Here is a 17521-nt window from a genome sequence, read left to right on the forward strand (position 1 = left end):
AGAGAGAGAGAGAGAGAGAGAGAGAGAGAGAGAGAGAGAGAGAGAGAGAGAGAGAGAGAGAGAGAGAGAGAGGAGAGAGAGAGATGGAAACGGAATAGATTGAAGAGAGAGAGAGACATGGAAACGGAATAGATTGAAGGGAGAGAGGGAGAGAGCGAGAGAGACATGGAAACGGAATAGATTGAAGAGAGAGAGAGAGACTTGGAAAAACATAATAGATTGAAGAGAGATGGAAGCGGAATTGACATCTCAACCTATTGCCATTAACAGGAATCGAACCCTGAACCTTCGGAATGACAAGCTGCAACACTACCTATAGTGCTATAGCTTTGTACAGGCTGAGGTTGTCTGTTGAAGATAAAAGTGAACCAGTGAAAGCAGCCGATCTACAAGCTCAGAAACACGTTGCTATCTGAAAAGTTTTGGAGATTGTAGATCGGCTATTTTCAGAATGAACTATGTCATACATTGAAAAGACATACTCTCAAATAAGCATTTCAGGTTATCTTTAACAATTGCACTTGCATTAATTGACACAATCATGTTGTGTGCAATGGCAACTTAAATGAAGTCTGCATCAAGTGGGGCTTGAACTGGCAACCTTGAGGTTCTAAGGCACACACTTAAGCGAGAAGCCATTGGACCAACAGACCTGACCTGGTGAATATGAGAGAGAGAGAGAGAGAGAGAGAGAGAGAGAGAGAGAGAGAGAGAGAGAGAGAGAGAGAAGAGAGACGAGAGAGAGAGAGAGAGAGAGAGAGAGAGAGATGGAAACGGAAATAGATTGAAGAGAGAGAGAGACATGGAAACGGAATAGATTGAAGAGAGAGAGAGACATGGAAACGGAATAGATTGAAGGGAGAGAGGGAGAGAGCGAGGAGAGACATGGAAACGGAATAGATTGAAGAGAGAGAGAGAGACTTGGAAACATAATAGATTGAAGAGAGATGAAGCGGAATTGACATCTCAACCTATTGCCATTAACAGGAATCGAACCCTGAACCTTCGGATTGACAAGCTGCAACACTACCTATAGTGCTATAGCTTTGTACAGGCTGAGGTTGTCTGTTGAAGATAAAAGTGAACCAGTGAAAGCAGCCGATCTACAAGCTCAGAAACACGTTGCTATCTGAAAAGTTTTGAGATTGTAGATCGGCTATTTTCAGAATGAACTATGTCATTACATTGAAAAGACATACTCTCAAATAAGCATTTCAGGTTATCTTTAACAATTGCACTTGCATTAATTGACACAATCATGTTGTGTGCAATGCAACTTAAATGAAGTCTGCATCAAGTGGGGCTTGAACTGGCAACCTTGAGGTTCTAAGGCACACACTTAAGCGAGAAGCCATTGGACCAACAGACCTGACCTGGTGAGAGAGAGAGAGAGAGAGAGAGAGAGAGAGAGTGAGAGAGAGAGAGAGAGAGAGAGAGAGAGAGAGAGAGATGGAAACGGAATAGATTGAAGAGAGAGAGGGAGACATGGAAACGGAATAGATTGAAGGGAGAGAGGGAGAGAGCGAGAGAGACATGGAAACGGAATAGATTGAAGAGAGAGAGAGAGACTTGGAAACATAATAGATTGAAGAGAGATGGAAGCGGAATTGACATCTCAACCTATTGCCATTAACAGGAATCGAACCCTGAACCTTCGGATTGACAAGCTGCAACACTACCTATAGTGCTATAGCTTTGTACAGGCTGAGGTTGTCTGTTGAAGATAAAAGTGAACCAGTGAAAGCAGCCGATCTACAAGCTCAGAAACACGTTGCTATCTGAAAAGTTTTGAGATTGTAGATCGGCTATTTTCAGAATTAACTATGTCATACATTGAAAAGACATACTCTCAAATAAGCATTTCAGGTTATCTTTAACAATTGCACTTGCATTAATTGACACAATCATGTTTGTGTGCAATGCAACTTAAATGAAGTCTGCATCAAGTGGGGCTTGAACTGGCAACCTTGAGGTTCTAAGGCACACACTTAAGCGAGAAGCCATTGGACCAACAGACCTGACCTGGTGAATGAGAGAGAGAGAGAGAGAGAGAGAGAGAGAGAGAGAGAGAGAGAGAGAGAGAGAGAGATGAGAGAGAGAGAGAGAGAGAGAGAGAGAGAGAGAGAGAGAGAGAGAGAGAGAGAGAGAGAGAGAGAGAGAGAGAGAGAGGAAGAGAGAGAGAGAGAGAGAGAGAGAGAGAGAGAGATGACATTTTACATCCTGCCAAGTGAAAAGCAACATGTGGTTTCACAGTGTCTGAATTAAATATTAGATTGTAATGTCTTAAAAAATTGCACATGCATTATTTGATGCAGTCATGTTTTGTGCGATGCAATTGAAAAGTGGAATGACCCACCTACAGACAGAGCCAGATAGACAGAGTGAGAGAAACAGACAGCTCAACCTATTGCCATTGACAGGAATCAAACTCTCAACCTTCGGACTCACAGAATGAGACACTACAAGTAGTGCTATAGCTTCATCCAGGCTGAAGTTGTCTGTTGAAGATCATACACTTTTGCCTTCTGTCATGAACCAAGCCCCTGTTTCACTAACACTAAGATCACTCGTTCACAAACCATTTACCAATAGAGAAATTGTATGTCTCCTCGAAACCGAAACCAGTTAAAGCAGCCGATCTACAAGCTCACAAAACGTTGCTATCTGAAAAGTTGTGAGATTGTAGATCGGATATTTTCACAATGAAGTACGTCATACATTGAAAAAACATACTCTCAAATAAGCATTTCATGTTATCTTTACCGTTTGCATATGTATTCATTGATACAGTCATGTTTTTGCAATTCAACTTAAATGAGTCTGCATCAAGTGAGGCTTGAACCGGCAACCTTGCGGTCGTGAGGCACTCGCTTAAGGGAGAAGCCATTGGACCCAACAGACAAGAACCTGTGAAAAAGGAGATCACACAGATGATACAGTTTCACCGCAAATAGCTGAAAAAATCCTGGGTTTAAGTGTTTTTCAAACTGCTCAAAATTGCAGACAATCTAAGGGCGGAGCTTACTGGTTAACAGTGATACATGTGTTCCTCATGAGTCAAGGCACATGTGTAAGCAGGTTTAATGGCTGTCGGCCAAACGAGGCATGACTTTTGCCTGTTTAAAGTTTGCATTTAAAAAAAAATCGCTATAGCGCCCCCCTTTGACCAATTGGAGTAAGATTGGTTTCAGTGATATTTGAATGACCCTCAACATTACCGCAAAGTTCAAAGAAATGTGAGTCTGCATGTATGTGTTAGGGGCAGATGAATAATTGTCATAAAACTGCAATATTCATTGGCTCATTAAAGCTTCATTTTTTCACTTATGGAAAATCTTTTGCATCAGTTTTTCGGCATAGGTTCAAAGTTCATGGTGTAAAACGTTTCGTGCAGATTACTAAAAAAAAATCCCAGGAGGAGATAGGTTTTAACTGTTTTTCATATTATTCAAAATGGTGGGAGATCTAAAGGTCAGAGGTCAAAAGTCAGAGTGTGAAAGTTTGTTGATCATGAGTACCGAACGCATATGTATATTGAAGTTTCATGGCTGTAGGTCAAACAGGGCATGAGTTGTACCTGTTCAAAGTTGGCATTTTGCTATAGCGCCACCTTTTGACGAAAGATTGTGAGAATTATTTCTTGATAGTTTTTCATGACCATCTACCATATGGCCAAGTTTCGTAAAAAGCGTAATGCACGGTTCAGCAGAACCCTGCCAAAAGTGGGCGGAAGAAAAAAGAGGGGAACATTAAAACAGGTCCAGAGCTGAGAGCTCTGGCCCCGTAACAAACCCGATACGCCCTTATATAGGTAGGACCACGGCCATGTCACTATGACTCAGACGTTACCATAAACAAACCCGATACGCATGGAGATCCGGTTGTCCATAGCCACAGATCCGACCGCTATGCCCATATATGGTCATTTGCATATTATTACCAACTCTGTGCGTGCATCGACAAGGACTCGATTTTTGTTTACAAAGCCTAAAAGGCAAACAGAAATGTGATTTATATTTATAGGTTCCAATGTTCAATGCGAATTGCAATCGCAATTATTTGTATAACAATTAATCATTAAGTACAGATGTCATGATAGTGACAACCATACAACTAAGTGGAGAAAGACGGGGGAAAAGAGAGACACAGGGGTAGGAGAGAATAAGAAAAGCTTAGAAAGGCAGAATGAGAGAGAGAGACATGGGGGGGGGGGGGGGGGGCATCAGACTACCTTGTTGCAGACACTAAAGTGTATTATTCAGTCAAATGGCAGCATATTGTCTGTGTGAATCCGCCGTGTCTGATGCACAGTGCTGAACCAGGCCATCCCTGTAATCTAACTGGGATAAACCAAACAAAGCTGCCTCGGTGTGTGTTTGTTGGCAGCACAGACAGAGGCTTTATCTATCCATGATAACCCTTTTGGAAATTAACTGATGACTCAAACTCAGTAATTATTCGATAACATTTCGTAGAGTCAACATAATATGTCTGTTATTCAGAGTGGGAAAAACATGGCTGCAGACGGTCACTAAAGGCTGCAATATTAGGAATCAGAGATGACATTTTTGCTCCAGGGCTAAGAAGGGTCCTTACAGTCTGTCAGCTAGAGTAAGAATTTGTGGGGCTGTTACAATAACCGAAATATTCCAATACCGTAGTATTGACAAGCCAACCACAGGAGCCACAATTGCTACTGTATAACAATACAATCAGGATCGGGGCCAGCCCGACCAACTACACAAAGTAAAGATTTGTTTGGGCCCTGCGAATGGTTCAACCATGCCTTAATTTGTATGTATTCATTGTTTTGCCAATCAATTAATCCAATAAACAGTACACACAACTATAATAGTGAAACGTAAGTTTCGCTCCTCACAGATATGGCATATGTTTTTAATAGTGCGATACATATTGAAATTTTAAAGGAGTAATTCACCCCAACATGTTTTTATTTTCTATCAATTACACACCCCATGAAGCCGTGAGTTTTTTTGTTTTTGTCGCAATTATCAAATTATTGGCTAAGGAATGTGGCAAAAACAAAAAGATATGAATTCAAGGCTTCACGGGGTGTGTAATATATAGAAAATAAGTAATTTTGTGGGTGAGCTACTCCTTTAGTACTGTCTAACTGTGATATATTCTACAATGAATCATGTTCTATATTGTGACATATTTTGAGACATTCTGTATTTGTATGCTACTTCTTTTATTTTCAAAATCTATTCATTAGATGTTTTGAATATTCCCCAGGGGGGGTCAACTACGCTTTTTCAGACATAAGTGATTGAATGTTCATAGTGAAAAAAATAAGAAATAAGAGTACAACAACTGCAATTTAGCTGTTTGATCCCCCCCACCGCGATCCCCAAGGTTATAGTAGAAAACAAAATTGTGTGGCACATTTGTCTAAATATAACAAATTAAAATAAAAAACAGGAATAAAGAGCAGAAGACAAGCAGAATGGATCATTTTAAAGTTCAGGCATCACTGGCAACAAGATCGTGTACACGTCTGCCAACTGCTATGTTTGTGTGTTGTGGAAATAATATGTCAAGAAGGGTCCCCAGGTCTTATAGAATTTCTTCTCAGAACTAACAATTGAAAGTAGCAACATCTCTAGCTTAAGACAAGACATTATGTCCCGAAGCCACTGGACGACCGTGGGTGGGGCAGCATCCTTCCAAATCAGCAAAACTGCTCGCCTAGCAAGTAATAAAGGCAATCATGCGATGTTCTGTATGTGTAAGAGGAGCATCATCTCCCTCAATAATGCCAAACAGAGCTAACAAGGGGTCTGGACCTAAGTTACGATGTAATATGTTAGAAAGGGTGCTAAAAACATCTCTCCAGAACAGCCAGTATTGATGAAAAAGGGTGTATGCTACTTCTTAATCTAAATATTTGTATTGGTGTCGGGTCTTGCTGCCTGGGGCTTGAGGGTAGTTTTCAACCAAAATAGAGCACTCCATATAGACTTTTTGTTTAGGGCCCCCCAAAAACCTTGGGCTGCACACCAATCAGTATAAATGAAGTAATTTGAAAGGGGTAATTCCTTCACCACAACACCCTTAAGGAGACAAACTATTATATCACACTTGTCCAGCCACCAAGAATGACAGTGACGGGTGCACAGGAAAGCATCCGTGTCTTGAAGCAAAGGAAGCCAAAGGTACTTAATTTCTCACTGATAAAACAATTGTTAATTTCTATTCATCCATACCGTTGTTCACTTATGTGTTCATGAGAGCCTAATCTCTCAATAACAGATTCTGCTCTCCGCTTGAATCTGTCGGGGGGGTTCGTCATAACGTGTACGCACTGGCCTACAAGTGGGCGTGCCTTCAGATCAGGAAGCAGGCCGCGCTTTACCCAATCAAATGTAGTGGGCGGGATTTACTGTCTGCGCTCTCGCTTCCCACTGAAAACAAACCGAAACTCATTTAACAATAGCGTCCTCGGAGCAGACAAAACCACGGAAAGATAGTCACATTTTAACTTGCTCTTTCATCATAGAAACAAGTGGGCTTACAACCAAAACGATCCATGTTATCTGGGAGAAGTGGTGTTAGTGTTCCGTGTCGAAATATTGTTAGTGGGAATGAAAACATAAGCGCACCACCGGAAGTGGAGCGCTGAGGGCAGACCAAAAACCCCGGTTTCCTTGTGCACGGGTGCTCCGTTCAGCTCCCCCCAGAGCCAAGTGAAAGAGTAAAAAACAGCAGAGGGCGCTGTTTTTCCTTTTTATTTGGCTTTGGGTTCCCAGATTGATGAGAGCCTGACCAATGCCAGATTTTTAGGTCAGACGCCGATCCCGATTTTGGAGAGTCCAAGCTCGCCGATTACCAATGTTTTGACCGATATTTTGTCAAATAAAAGTGCAAAATCTTGAAATCGATTTGAAAAACATAGATTTGATTAAAGTTTCTATTTGATAACATTTTACTTATTTATAAGCAAACAAATATACCTTTGGATAGATCAAAATGAAATCAAGCATATTAGTATAATTAACAAGCAAACAAGTACTGTAAATATAAAGTAGCCAATTTACAAGCTCACAACGTGTCACATGTTGTGTTGTGAGCTTGTAGATCTATTTTTGAAACATTTCAAAAGGTAAAAAATCGGGACATCATCGGTATCGACATCATCAATACCGATGAATGAATGGCCGACTGATTGGCCAAACCGATACAGGCTTTATCAGTTACACATAAATGAACAATGCAAATGCATGATGTACTGTAGGAGAAATACATGCACAGGTATACTGTAGAGGCTGAAGTATACCTTACTGCCCCACACACAGACAGACACATGCGTGTGCATGAACACCCGTGTGAATTTGCATGAGAGCATCTACATGGAGGAAAAGGCTCAAGCTGTCCAACAGAAGCCAAGGGTCATGTGCAAACTGTACGGTTATTCTCAAGCTTGTCTATTTTTTTCTATATTTAGACGGTCCTGTCAAAGTTTAGTCGTAATCTGACTTTAAACTCCTTGCTAGACTGCCGTTGGTGGGGCCAACACCTCTGCCGCATTTCTGCTGAGGCCCTAATGCGAGAAGACTGGCATGTTAATGATGTTCAGATGTCTTTCATTATGGGCTCCAGGCTTGACACTTGAAGGGCCTCCATTTCCGCTGCCGTGGGATTGTGAAAAAAAAAAAACAACAACTCTAGACCTAGAACAGTAAGCAGTCCAGTTACATGCATTTCCTCCTGGGAGCAGTAGAAAAAATAACTGTCATGTTCCATTCTATAAGCATTCTTTTCTGAGGCACGGACTGAACACAGTGTTCTAAAATAAGGATTCTGGACTCACACGATGCTCTGCTATTCCAGCCAGGACCAAGTTTTGATCTTTATGAGGATTGTACAGCTGTTGTTGTTTGAATAGAAATAGTTTTTCTAAGAGAAAAAAAGAAAACCTTGGAGTATTGTAGACTAGCAAGTTAGAGCTCTGCTACAGTGAGGTCTAGCAAGATTCGGATTTGACCTCGGCTGTTATTTGTTATATTCCACTCAAAGTTTGAACTTTAATGGTGAGCAGTTTGAGTAAATTGGAATGAACTACGTCCACTCATCAGGGAGCAGCACACCATAGCTGATTGATAAACAAACGTGACCTACATGGCCGATTAGAAAGAATGTGCTCAAGACAAAACAAAACCAAACTACAGTACTCATTAGGCTGGGGCATGGTTTTAGCAACAGCTCATGAAAGAGGGTTCCCACAGGCTCAGTGATAATTGTCTTAATGCAACTTTATCCTCATCAAATACGTGCCATCAAATAATATGTGATTGATGTGTGGTATGTGATGGTTTGACTGTGGTGTGTGGTTCAGTTTGTGCCTGATGATTTCATAGACGCCTGGAGATTCCCAGGTTGATGGCAAACGAAGGAATCTCTAGGCTTCTATGAGATCATCACACTCAAACAGAACCTGTATTTATAAAGTTATTGATATGATATTTTATATATTTATATACTATATATTTGTGTTTAAGTCAAATATATATGTTTTATTTTGTGAGGAACCTTTTCCGATTGCCGGTGACCCACTGACCTCTCCAAGTCTGCAGAACATACAGATTAATTGTACATGACATGTTGTCTTTGATGTATAGATCCATTCATATGGAGGATCATAAGTCACTGGCTGCTCCTTAGATCAATGCTGTCGGTTGCAACAGGACACGGGATGGATAACAACATGAAAAGACAATGCAAAGAACAACCACACATCCACTTGATCTGTATTGGTTGTTAGATCGTTGTTGTCGGGCAGAAACCTCTTATCTCCATATTCTAACTTTTGGGCGGTGTAGCCGCCCCTATAAGTGGGGTTGGGACACCTCATTAGTATTAGTTTCCTGCACTGTGATTGGCCCATTAGTAGACCCCTAGCTGTACTGTGATTGGCTAACTCTATTGGCTGACTCTATTCAGCACTGTGATTGGCTAGCGAGACACATGATGACATTAATAACCTATAAATAGGATTATGCACTTACAAAAATCCATCTTTTTTGGAAGTGAGCTTCCATCACTATGATGACCACTGTGATGACCACACCGCCCACTTCACACTGGGTGTGATTTTTGTGTTCTTTCGTAAATTAACACCCTACTTGATCATACTACAGCGCCACACTAAAGTATCAAAAGTAGCAGATCTGAAAGCTCGAACCACGGCGCAAAGCAATGTGTTTTGTGCTTGCAGACCTGCTACTTTTGCTGTTTTGAATTTGAATCCTGAAAAGTAACTGTTTTGGACATATGAGGTTTCCACCCGACAGAAACGATATGCTAATCCACGTATAAAAAAATGATGATGTGACTGAGCAGTCTTTCCAAACAGACTACAGATAATACAGGACTTTTATAAGAGATGGCTTTATTTGCAAAAGCTCTATAGCTTATGGGTGGGGGTACCTGGTGGTGCAACCGCATACTACTTTTGAGTCGAAAGGACTTCAGAGACCGTCAAAGTTTGAGTCCAGCTCCCGTCATGTCTCAAATGTCTCTTTCCATCTCTCTACCCACCACTCTCCTGTCTCACTAATAACAATGCTGAAAATCCCTAAAACTTATTTAAAATAAGCATTAATAACCATTATAATGGTTCTATATAAAGAACATGTTTCATTTCTATGACTTTGTTCCATGTAGAAACTTGTGGATTCTGCATATTAGCACCTTTTTGGAGACTTTTATTTAAAGAGAAATATCACAATGTTAGTATTTGAGTCCAGGACTTGCTCTAAAGTCCGTTTTGAGTCACAAATTCACAATAAGAATAACCCATGACTTGATTCTGACTATGACTATCTGTGAATTTGATTTACACTCAGACACGGGACTGGGGGATTTGTACAAGGACTTGAGTGCTGGAAACTTTGGACTTGACTTATACATGAGGTAAGGTTAACTGGGTTTTGGACTCAACTACAACATGAATTAGGGAATGAAATTATGTGCTATGGGTTTTTATTTGCTTCCCTTTGGCAATTCTCAAGCTCAACTGACCCACAGAAACAAAATACTAATTAAAAACGGTCCAAATATAAAACTTTTTTTTAATGAATACAATGTAATGTTGTCCAATCTGTATGGTAGAGTATGTTAATATAATATAACTTATACAATTGGGGTGGTTGTATTTGGTCTCTCTGCTCTTCTATTGAGAAATTTAGATTGTGTCAAAGATCATGTCTCACCTATACACAGGATCTGACACACATTTTGACCGAATGGTCAAGATTAATCATTTATCCCTTGAACTAGCAGGTAGGCTCTATTAGTTCAAAGGTAAAAATGTCAGCACTTGCGCAGGAAACCGGGTTCAAATCCGAGGTAGAAGAGGAAAGTTACATAGTGCTGCTTTAAAATATACAATACACAGTGAAATAAGACAGTCAGGAGGCTAAGACAGCAATCATTCGATGGTCGTTATAACAGTCAATGACATAATAATGATACAGACAACCAACGTATTTGGCTTACTAAAACCTCGAAAATTGGAGATTCCAATTCTGAGTGGGTGTTATGTCGGTGTCCCAAGTAATATTTACCTTCCATTGTCGGGGACTGGTAAATAAGCATGTCATGATGTTGGAGAATAAACCCACATTTGTAAACCCAAGCCCCTTTCATCCAAACACATTGAATGGGCTCTGGATGAGAGGCAATTTTGGAATAAACAAAGGTTGCTTTTCTACTTGCAGTGCCTGGCTGTTACTATAATAAACATCTTTTGAGAGCTGTAGATCTCACAGGCTGCAACACTACTCTACTATTTACTAACAATATAACACGTTAAGCCCCATTTTCACAGCACACTTTGGCTAGCGGAGGTCAAGTTTAACCGCCTCATTCCTCAGAGTGCGTCTCTGAGGCCATTTTTAGAAGCCAGAGGCCCCTAAAAAAGAAAATCACAACGCTGGCTTTGAGTTTGAGGTGGAGACAGGGAGGAAACGAGGGCACAAGGCAATATTCTGAGCTCGGCCAATTCTGGAGGTCACAAACCAAACCCATTCTGAAGCCTACCCCGCAATCTAGCGTAGGCTACAAATGAAAGCTCTTGCCAAAAATATATTTTTGGAACATCAGAAAGGAGCCCTTTTGGCTAAACAAGGTTAACAAAGGAAGCTGCCATGCCCTTGTATCACAAAGAACAGTGTTATTTCTGTGGTATTGCTTCCAAGTTAAACTATCATAACTTTGGCTAACCTCTTAAGCCCTATTTTATACTTTGTCGTATCATGGTGTCCCGTGAAAGCCCGATCTACAGGCTCACAATGCGTCGCCAAGCGATACATGAGCTTGTAGATCAGCAGTTGTTGACAATTCCCGCCTATATGACATGCCCAAAATAGCACCAGGTTGAAAGGGATTAATGTAACAGTAACTGATTGCAATGTAATGTAACTGACTACAATGTGTTAAAGGTAGGGTAAGTGATATTTTTTGGTTAAAACAAAAAGTATTTTTTTAAAGGTTAAAATACTATATTCTGATAGTAATCATTGCTTTAGAGTGTTTGTTCAGTAACAGGAGTCTCCCCTTCTCTCCAGCTCTTTAATAAACAGAAAATACATTTTTCGGTAGGTGTCAAAATCTCAGCCAATCAGGAGAAAGTACCAATTTTTAAGCTTAATTTGTATAGTTTTCAGTTCCAATTTTGCATGCTCATTTCTTAGTGTCATCACTTCCAATTTCACTTGTTTAATCTGTATCCTGATTGAGTTCTCTGTCCTGGTTGGATAAAATTGGAAATGAAACTGAAACTGAAACGAAAATGCATTTTCTGTTTAATAAAGAGGTGGAGAGACAAGGAGACTCCTAATACTGAACAAACACTCTATAGCAATGAGTACTATCAGAATATAGAGCTATTTAACAATTATTTTAACCAACGCAAATCACTTACCCTACCTTTAAAGTAACTGACCACAATGTGTTAATGTAACTGATTACAATGCATTAAGGTAACTCTTAACAGTTGAAACTTGTAGCTTGTCATTGTATGCAGTTCCAAAGGAATCACAAGGACTCCTTTACTTACATCAGGGTTACGTGTGTTTGTGTGTGCAAGTGCTCGGGATAATGGTTCTAACAGGCAAGCATTTGTACCCCACCCCCCTCCAGGCCCCATATCCCCCTTTTCACAACAGTGGATGCCATTCAGTGCAAAAGTGCACATTTATCACCTCTGTCTCAAAGGGATGGTGCAACACAGAGGGGCCATATAAGCCTAATAATTTAGACTTAGTCGCACGGCGGGGTCTCCCCCCAGGAAATAAAATATGTTTAAGTGTCACATTTATTTGTGGAGCAATACTGTTGTTGTGCAACAAACACAATTAGGCTTCTGTCTGTCACACACACACACACACACGGCGCAAGTGCACATTCATCACTTCCGTCTTAAGGGGACACATTAGCACATACGGTCTGTGTCACACACTGACATAAAAACACAGACGAGAGACATTGCATGTGTGCTGCAGAAGGGGCAACCGGGAGGAGGAGGAAGGGGGGGTGGTTCTCTATGTGTGTGTGTGTGTGTGTGCTGTGCTGACAACAGGGCCCGTAAATCAGCTGGACTGCGGCCCCTCCGGCAGCTGTTAGCCAGGCTAGAGGTCACATCCATTCAGCTGGTACAGCTCACCCCCATGCTACCCTCTCTCTGCTACCGTCTTGTACCGTTCCCCCAACCCCTCCTAAATGTACCCTCCTACTCAATTAGCCCTCTCCTCTGTCCTTACTGCCGTTCAATCCCCCCCCCAAACCACTCGCCTGGCTGTCCTTCAGACAGGCCCCACTCTCTCCAATTAACCCTCCTCCTCCATACGTCTCCCTGTTCCATATTGCCCTCCCCCCTCCCTCCCTCCCTGCCACCCCCCACGTCGTCCATTTCCTTAATTAAACTGAGCCCTAGACTGTGGAGCCGCACGGAGGAGTCAAAGCGGTCAGCTGTATTTACAAGGTTAGAGAAAGTGGTTGGGATCGGTGTGTGTGTCTGGGGTCTGATGAAATAGCACTGTTCTCTCTGCCTGGTCCAATACATGGAGGCGGTGCATGCAGTCTGTCCTACACAGTAACATTCTGAGTGGTGATTATACTCTGACGGTGTACAAATGGAACCAAATGGACCCGTACGGGTCCATTTGGTTCTATTTGTACACTGTCAGAGTTAAATTATCACTAAAGAATTCACGTCCCCCCGTCTCCAGCACATTGACTTTTACCACTCAAACATCGACCGGAGTCCCCCTGGGCTCTATAATTGGGTCCGCTCCTTTTTTCCTCCTCTACACTAAATAGCAGAAAATAGCCGAGCTTGTAGATCTGGCATTTTTGACTAACGTCAGCCCCCGGTTAGAGACACTAGAGTTCATGTGGTTAAAAAAGGACCACAGTGATGCAGCAAGAAGCAGGAAGCTCTACTGTATATAATATATTATTTGCATTGCTGTTGTTGCCAGGAAAAATGACAGTGCAGCAGGCTGTGCTCACGAATATAGGTTGCTGGCTTTAAGGGTTTTGGCAGTCCATATAGGTATATTTTATTGACTGAATATTTTATTATTGACAGATTTACAGCAGTATACTACGAGTAAAAAGATGCCAAATGGATAAGACGTAAAAAGGCCAAAGGCTTGTTTCCATTGTGGTCCATTAAACATTCAACACTCAAACATGTGAGACGTTTTCAACCCTGGGTGCAGGCCAGCTTGGGAACTGATTATTTTCTTGAACGAATTTATCTAAGAACAATTAGAATTTCGGTGGAGCCATGATTTCAGGTCAGTCAGTACTAGTAACCTACATGTGGATATTTTGTCAAATAATTCACACACGTAGGCTATCTATCCTCTTAGCCCCCAATCTCTCTTCAATACCCCGTCCCAATATAAAAGAGCAGAAATGCCTAATAAATGATCTTTACCATTTAAGAGGTTATTTTGTACAGTACGGGTGGTTGAGTTGCAGCAGAGTGATTTAGTTATTCTAAACAAAGCTCTTAAGCAACAAGAGTAGGCCTATCTGATGAAAGAGACTGTAATTGGCCAACCCATAGAAAATAATGAATGATGAATTATAAATGAACAGTTGTCATCCCAGCCAACCACAATTGGCCACTATTGTAATTGTGTTTATTAAATGTTGAATGGAATAACATATTAACAGTACAGTGGTTGGAAGTTTATTGTCTGTCTTTGGGACACACTTTGATGTTATCTAGAGCAGTGTATATCAACCCTGGCAAACGTCCCAATTTTGGGCCGGGGCTACTGCTGAGGTGTGCCGTGCCGTTTGAAGAAGGTTTGAAAAAATATAATTTTGAAAAAAAAAAAAAAAAAAAAAAAAACTTTTTTTTTTATTTTTATTTTTTTTATTTTTTACATTTATAATAATCAGGCATGCAAACAGCCCCGAGGTGAAAAGGGTGACAACATGCTGTTTTTTTCGGGTCAGGTGTCACACTATTGCCCTATTTGGATTAAAAACGGCTAGTGGAAGCTGAAAAGCTACAAGTTTGCATGTCTGAATAATGCAAAAACAGAAATATTTGTTTGCATTTGCTTTTTTTCTATATATATATATATACACCGTATATCTAGGTGTGCCCTGGGATTTTTTGGCTATGCCAGGTGTGCCTTGGCACAAAAAAGGTTGATAGACACTGATCTAGAGGTCTAAAACACTTCATCAATGACGTTCTCTCTCTCTAACACACATCAGTTAAATTGAAATGGGCTTGCTTTATTGGCATACGTTTATATTGCCAAAGCAAGAGTACACACACACACAGAATTTCTCTGATGATTTCCAGTGCACACTGTCAACATCTCATGTGAAATGATCATTAATATGATGAGATGGGACGATGAACAGTTTCAAACACGACAGGGAACACGTGTGTAACAGTCTGAACTAGAAAAGGTGCTCCTCGGAGCACAGGTCTCCACCAGGTCAGGTAGGTTATTGTGGGCCAGCCATGTTCGGAATTCGCCAATCAGGATGGAGTATGAAAAATCGGACGGATCCGTCTTGATCACTTGACTTTAGAGATAATGTGTATCGATTTAATTTTGCATGATGTTTGGACAAAATTTGTAGGAGTAATATTAAAAAATATATTTGCAAAAATCTGCTCTTGGTGGCACTATAACAGGGCAATGTTAAAATGTTGAAAGTTTCAGCACAATCGGACGCTGCATTCATGATTCGTGGCATTTTGTTCAAAACGGGCCACTCCTGCAAACTTTAGATGTCAATCTTAGCCAATCAGGATAGAATATTAAAAATCAAACAGATCCATCTTGATCCCATGACTATAGAGCTCATGTGTAGCAATTTGCGTGAAATTTGAAGGAGTAATATCAAAAAGATTGTTTACATAGGTCGGCCTCCTGGTGGCGCTATAAAAGGCAGATAAAATGCAGAGCAGACGTTTTTCCTGGCCTCTAGCGAGTGTGCATACAAAGTTTTACACAGATCGTGCAATTATAGGTAAAATCGGCCTGTTATAGCGCCACCCTGAGGCTGATTTGAAAGAATTCAAGTAGCGTTTCTTTCTCGGCCTAGTGAGAATGTGAGTGCCAAATGTCACAGAAATGTCAGGCTGTGTTCATGATTTGAGGCATTTTGTTTTAAACGGAGCACTCCTGCAAACTTTGGAAGCCAATCTTAGCCAATCAGGATGGAATCTGAAAAATCTGAAAGACCCGTTTGGTTTAATGACTATAAAGATACTGTGTACCGATTTGCGTGATGTTAGGACAACATCTGTAGGAGTAATGTAAAAAAAATTGTTTTGCAAAAATTGGCCTCCTGGTGGTGCTATAACAGGCCGATCTAAAAAAAAATGGGGACAGAGGTTCTGCTCTGGCATCCAAGGAGTGTGTGCGCACAGCGGCCCAACGGTGCCGGAGATTAGCTGCTCACAGACGGACACACACACACGCATGGACAGGGTGCAAAACATAATCTCGCCCATGACTTTCGGCCTGGCGGAGACAAAAAAAAAGTAAACCGTTAAAAAGCGTGGCAAATTCATGAATTGAATAACTACTACGTCCCAAACGTATAGCTGTTGTTGTACACCACAACATTAAGCAGCATTAGCGCATATAAGTGGATGAATAAGTGGTTTACCTTGGTATTAGTCCGGAGGCAGCATAAAGATGATCCTTATTGAAATGATCCGCTATGCAGCAGCAGCAGCAACAATCTGCCCCGCTGGCACCACTCACTTTCTGCTGGGGAAAAGTCACCACTATAGATCCTCTCTGCTGCTCATTCCCTTTATTTTACCCCCTCTAAAAAAACACGGGGGAACTGTCAAAATGACATGATTTGAAGTGGGGGAAAAAAACAACAAAAAAACAATGCATAAAATATTTAAAATGGAAATGTTGTAGAATAAAGCAGGACGGGACGGACAGCAGTCCGCAGCATCGATCTGACTCCCCGTCTCTCCTCCTTGACCCCGCCTCTTCTAAGAATGCCAACTGACGTCACTGTTTTAACACACGCCCACTCCCATGACTATTTATAGCAGTGGTTCTCAAACTTTTTCACGTCTAGGACCCCCAAATTGACACTTATTAGACCACAGACCCCCATTTCAAAAGATAAGCCAGGGAACCAGCCAGCCAGAGAAGATTTTGAAGAAGCAGTGATTCTCAACCATTTTTATTTCAAGGACCCCCAGTTTGACATGCAACAATAATATCAGATTCATCATCATCAGGGATTTGTAAGGGCACTTACAAAAAAACATTCACATAAAAAAACTAAAAACATGACAATTGTGAGGCTGATTCAAAGAATATCCAATGGTAAATGTATTTACTAGACAAATTAATTGGAAACTGAAAGTAAATACCATTAATAATTAAAGGTAGGGTCAATTATTTTCTTTGGTCTATAGCTCAATATTCTGATAGTAATCATTGCTGAGTGTTTGTTCAGTAACAGGAGTCTCCATCCTCCAGCTCTTTATTAAACAGAAAATGCATTTTTTTAAATTGATTGATTGAATACTTTATTAGCAGTTTGCAGTTGCAGTTGCAAAAAAGCACAGGAAAGTACAGTTCAATACAAGGTCAGCTAAAAAAAAATATAAGGATACCAATTTTATCCAATCAGGAGAGAGTACTCAGACAGGATACAGATTAAATAAGTGAAATTGGAAGTGATGACACAAAGAAATGAGCAGACAAAATTGGAACTGGAATAGATAAAAATGAAGCTGATAAATGGGTTCGCTCTCCTGATTGGCTGAAATGTTGTCACCTATCTGAAAATTTATTTTCTGTTAATTAAAGAGCTGGAGAAACATGGAGACCCCTGTTACTGAACAAATCCGCAAACACTTTATAGCAATGATTACTATCAGAATATAAAGCTTTAACCTTTTAACAAAAAACATTTTGTTTTAACCAAAAAATATCAATTACCCTACCTTTAAATGAGAAGAATAGCCTATATGAAG

The 17521-nt window shown here is 40.7% G+C and overlaps 1 protein-coding gene across 1 annotated transcript in view; it reads right to left on the reverse strand.

Moving 5' to 3' along the window:
- The window catches only part of LOC308077615 (integrin beta-1-like), a 63736-nt gene extending 47241 nt beyond the window's left edge, over positions 1–16495 (reverse strand). The window contains exon 1 of the mRNA XM_080418373.1: positions 16180–16495. The gene's annotated coding sequence lies outside the window, so the exon portion shown is untranslated. The remainder of the gene's footprint in view (positions 1–16179) is intronic.
- Between the last annotated feature and the right edge of the window lie 1026 nt (positions 16496–17521).

Source organism: Gymnoscopelus braueri (genome assembly GCF_963280865.1).
Source record: "Gymnoscopelus braueri genome assembly, chromosome: 21".
NCBI lineage: Eukaryota > Metazoa > Chordata > Actinopteri > Myctophiformes > Myctophidae > Gymnoscopelus > Gymnoscopelus braueri.